Source organism: Musca autumnalis, unplaced genomic scaffold (assembly GCF_047663935.1).
Source record: "Musca autumnalis isolate F117 unplaced genomic scaffold, ASM4766393v1 scaffold_1, whole genome shotgun sequence".
NCBI classification, from domain to species: Eukaryota; Metazoa; Arthropoda; class Insecta; order Diptera; family Muscidae; genus Musca; species Musca autumnalis.
The window spans coordinates 135,863,410-135,869,017 of NW_027411644.1; the positions used below are offsets into that span (position 1 = coordinate 135,863,410).

A 5,608-nucleotide genomic window follows, 5' to 3' on the forward strand; every position below is an offset into this window, starting at 1 on the left:
AAATCGCTCCTCTACTTATACATCTAAAATGTCATCACCAATTTCAAAGAACTCATATATTTCAAATAATGCCTTTAAACTGTTAGTCCACAAATGATTTATCAAACATGGTGTTTGAAAACCTACCAATAACATGAATGATGAACACCCTGGTATTATTACCCTTAGAGCCATTCCACCGAAAAAAAGTGTTTTTATTACGAGGCTCGCAGCTGAAACTACAATTGAATCTATTGACCTTTTCATTAAATCTAAACTTGGTCAAACTACTGATATTTTAATTCACAAATTTAACTCCATTCAACAACGTTCTATTTCATCATTTAAAGTTACTGTCTTCGATAACATTTATAATCGGCTTATTGTTCCCGATTTTTGGCCAGAATATACAGTTGTTCGTGAATATATATACAGGGAAAGACAAAGACCCGTTAATATTGGCTTCATACCTCAAAATAACGAAAATGTTTCAAAAAACTAGCTACTTTTAATAACGATACTATTTCCATTGTATGTTCGTGGTATTCCAACCAAAATATCAAAATTGTATCTGGAAAGTTTTACCTTTGATTATCGTAGTAATGGCAGAGACATGGTTAAATGCGACAATTATGAACTCAGAAATTCTATCAAATAAATACAATATCTTTAGACGTGACCGAGGTAGCAATGGTAGTGGTGTACTAATAGCTGTATCTAATATTTTTACATGTGAATTGTTGGATACTGATTCTACATTAACATTGAGTTTGTTCCCGTTAGTTAAACACAATTCTAAGAAAATGCTAATATTATGTTCCTATATTCCACCTTCGTCTCCCCAAATAACATATGAAAAGCACAGCCAAGCTTTTAAAGCTGTTCTGCAAAAAGCTAAACCAGAGCATTTAATTTTGTTTTGGGTGATATTGATATTTGAAGGCATTAAGTATTTATCTTCAGGTAGTAAATACCAAGTATTTCGTGGAATTTACTACCTGAAGATAAATACTTAATGCCTTCAAATATACACAAATCCAATGAAGAATTCTTCGAAACACTCTTCGATTTTGGTCTTTTTCAAGTAAATTCTATCCGTAACTCCCGCCATAAGTTACTAGACTTTATTTTTGTAAATCAAGTCGATGAATGTTATATTAAACGAACTGATCCACTAACATGCCCAGAAGATCAATACCACCCGACAATAGAAATGAAGGTCGCCTTTCCAGCTATCAATAATGTTGAACATAACATTCGTATCGAAAAATCCTTATGTTTTCTGAAAACAAACTATCTACAGTTATGTGAATTGTTACAGAACACCGACTGGCATGACCTCTTATCCTGCAGTTATGATCTGAATTGTGCTATAAACATATTTTACAAAAAGATGTATGAGTACATCGATGTCTGGTGCCGAAAAATTTTTATAAAAAGCTGTCAGGACCACCATGGATGTTGCTTTCCAAATCTGTAAACCAAAATGAATAAACGTCGACTTCCTTCTTATTTCCTTTCAGAGTAACAACACAAGGCTTTTTGTTTGTAATATAAAAATATCGGCTGGTTTTATTTATATTGGCTTTTAATGGCGGTAAGTTTAAGCGGCACAAAGGATACAATTGTTGGCTTGTTGGTTGTCTTTTGTTTATTCACTAGTACAAATAAAATTAACAATAAATAAAATTATTAGCACTTTAAGTTATGACAATAAAATTTTAAGACTTCAAATAATTAATTAGAAAAAATTACTTTGACTTACATGTTTTTTATCTGGTATTACAAATGGGAAAGAAAGTAAGTATCTGCCTGATGGGCTTTTTATACCAAGTTTTGTTAACAAATACATAGACAATATAAAACACACAATAAATAACGGCTGGGGAAATTTTGAGCCATTGTTTCTCTCAACATGACATTCGTTTTTCATTTTACGATATTGGTAATAGCCGGGTTGCCATCATAGACAGGGTTGCTTTCAACAACATCCCCACCCCCGTGAACCGACCTGGTTGGGGAGGATTCACAACCTCGTGTTTCGACTTCTCGTACGGCATAAGGGTCGTCTCGCAGCTGAAACTACAATTGAATCAATTGACCTTTTCATTAATTCTAAACTTGGTCAAACTACTGATATTTTAATTCACAAATTTAACTCCATTCAACAACGTTCTATTTCATCATTTAAAGCTACTGTCTTCGATAACATTTATAATCGGCTTATTGTTCCCGATTTTTGGCCAGAATATACAGTTGTTCGTGAATATATATACAGGGAAAGACAAAGACCCGTTAATATTGGCTTCATACCTCAAAATAACGAAAATGTTTCAAAAAACTAGCTACTTTTAATAACGATACTATTTCCATTGTATGTTCGTGGTATTCCAACCAAAATATCAAAATTGTATCTGGAAAGTTTTACCTTTGATTATCGTAGTAATGGCAGAGACATGGTCAAATGCGACAATTATGAACTCAGAAATTCTATCAAATAAATACAATATCTTTAGACGTGACCGAGGTAGCAATGGTAGTGGTGTACTAATAGCTGTATCTAATATTTTTACATGTGAATTGTTGGATACTGATTCTACACTTAACATTGAGTTTGTTCCCGTCAGTTAAACACAATTCTAAGAAAATGCTAATATTATGTTCCTATATTCCACCTTCGTCTCCCCAAATAACATATGAAAAGCACAGCCAAGCTTTTAAAGCTGTTCTGCAAAAAGCTAAACCAGAGCATTTAATTTTGTTTTGGGTGATATTGACATTTGAAGGCATTAAGTAGTTACCTTCAGGTATATCGTGGAATTTACTACCTGAAGATAAATACTTAACGCCTGCAAATATACACAAATCCAATTAAGAATTCTTCGAAACACTCTTCGATTTTGGTCTTTTTCAAGTAAATTCTATCCGTAACTCCAGCCATAAGTTACTAGACCTTATTTTTGTAAATCATGTCGATGAATGTTACATTAAACGAACTGATCCACTAACATGCCCAGAAGATCAATACCATCCGACAATAGAAATGAAGGTCGCCTTTCCAGCTATCAATAATGTTGAACATAACATTCGTATCGAAAAATCCTTATGTTTTCTGAAAACAAACTATCTACAGTTATGTGAATTGTTACAGAACACCGACTGGCATGACCTCTTATCCTGCACTTGTGATCTGAATTGTGCTATAAACATATTTTACAAAAAGATGTATGAGTACATCGATGTCTGGTGCCGAAAAATTTTTATAAAAAGCTGTCAGGACCACCATGGATGTTGCTTTCCAAATCTGTAAACCAAAATGAATAAACGTCGATTTCCTTTCAGAGTAACAACACAAGGCTTTTTGTTTGTAATATAAAAATATCGGCTGGTTTTATTTATATTGGCTTTTAATGGCGGTAAGTTTAAGCGGCACAAAGGATACAATTGTTGGCTTGTTGGTTGTCTTTTGTTTATTCACTAGTACAAATAAAATTAACAATAAATAAAATTATTAGCACTTTAAGTTATGACAATAAAATTTTAAGACTTCAAATAATTAATTAGAAAAAATTACTTTGACTTACATGTTTTTTATCTGGTATTACAAATGGGAAAGAAAGTAAGTATGTGCCTGATGGGCTTTTTATACCAAGTTTTGTTAACAAATACATAGACAATATAAAACACACAATAAATAACGGCTGGGGAAGTTTTGAGCCATTGTTTTTCTCAACATGACATTCGTTTTTCATTTTACGATATTGGTAATAGCCGGGTTGCCATCATAGACAGGGTTGCTTTCAACAACATCCCCACCCCCGTGAACCGACCTGGTTGGGGAGGATTCACAACTTCTTGTTTCGACTTCTCGTACGGCATAAGGGTCGTCTATATGTTCCTGTACTGCTTCGGGCCACTCATTCTTGTTGACTTTTAGGCAGAAACAATTTTCAACTTCCTCGACGGGCAGATCACCAGTCAGCTTATCCTGGCCTTTAACTTTACGCATCAAATTCTTCAAGTACCGAAGCACCCACCCATATTCCTTTTGAATCTATTATGCTTGGAGAAAGGTTTAATATTATGTACGACAGAAATTACTTGCCTTGACACCAACACTTCATATCGAGAACACAGTTCGGTTCCACTTCGTTCAGGCGTATTACCTCTTAACGTCTTCACAAGCCAATTTAGTTCCATTTTTCCCTCTTCCTTCGGTATTATATGGCGCAGACAATTCCTTTCGGCTGCTTTTATTAGCTGAATTGTCTGTACCAAGACACCATTTCCACGGCTTCACTGGCATCTGTAAATATATTCAATTCCACAACATTAATATTTAAATTTCGAGTGCAGCATAGTGGCATTTTAAACTTCGCAATGTTTGGCAATTGTTTTAGCCACACTTTCCACTGGCGATACGAGTATTTTTCTGTCGGCAATTTGACATCCCATTTGATACCACTATTCCACACATCTACTAATTTTTGTGGCCACCATAAAATCATTAATAAAACCAAAAGGGACATAAATTGACATATTTAAAGACATCTCCCGTTTGATTGGCACTTTTTCCACCTTTTCACATTTTAATATTTGTCCGTCCACTTTATTTACTTTAATATCAAAACACAAAACATCTGTTTTTGGCACCCATTGAATACCGAGTACCCGTTCCACTCCATCATGTAAAAATGTATTGCCACATGGTTCTTCATTGTCAGTGGGATATTGTTTTGTAATATATTGGGAATTGGGTTTTACCCCATGTAAATTGAAACCGGTCATTTTATGAATTTTTATGACATCGGTTATATTGCTTATTGCTTCTTCCTCGGTATTGAAACAATCGACATAATCATCGACGTAGTGTCGAGCAATGACTCCATGGACCGCCCTCGGACTGTCATCCAAAATTTGTTTTGCATTTAAATTCTTTAAAAACTGGGCTATTGTGGGGGAACAGGTGGCTCCAAACATCAATCGCTCTTGCTGTCAATCAGTTTTCGCACCCGTAAAGTAATACCTCGAATCTGTGCAACGAACACACAGACGCACATTCGCACTAATGGGTACTTAAAACGCTATGTTTTTTACATATGAGCTGTCACTTCTCCCATAAGCGAACAACCATACTCACATCATGGGCGTAGCCAGATATGGGCAGGGGGGCAGCTGCCCCCCCCCCACCCTTGATCCTTCAAAAAAGTTTTGAAAAATTATTAAAATTTATTTCTTATTCTATAATATTTAATTTATTATTTGCAAGTAAGCTTTCGGTCCTAATTATTATATCGGTCCAAACTTAGTTTAACTTCGAAAAGGGCCATATCGGTCCACCTTTTAATTATTTGTGATGTCAAAATGTGTTAAGTAGATATTTTTATTTAATCATTGAAAACGGTTTTATTTAAGAAAGCATAGATGAAATTTTTTAAAGTATGTTTGGACAATCAATGTTTCGTAGAAATATTATGATGTGCGAAGTATGGACCAGAGATGCCGGGCGAGCCATTTTAGCGAAAAGTTTCGAATGTTTATGGGGGAGGTACCAGAAGAAGTGGACCGATATAGCCCATCTTCGAACTTAAACTAAGTTTTGACAAAATATTACGAAAGCCAAATTTTG

At 34.7% G+C, this 5,608-nt stretch overlaps 1 long non-coding RNA gene across 1 annotated transcript; it reads right to left on the bottom strand.

Moving 5' to 3' along the window:
* Positions 1-3,337: 3,337 nt before the first annotated feature.
* On the bottom strand, positions 3,338-4,635 carry LOC141390841 (uncharacterized). Its single transcript, XR_012409495.1, has 2 exons — positions 3,564-4,635; positions 3,338-3,456 (listed from the first exon to the last, which is right to left on the bottom strand). It is a non-coding gene; the product is annotated as an uncharacterized lncRNA (long non-coding RNA).
* Positions 4,636-5,608: the final 973 nt, after the last annotated feature.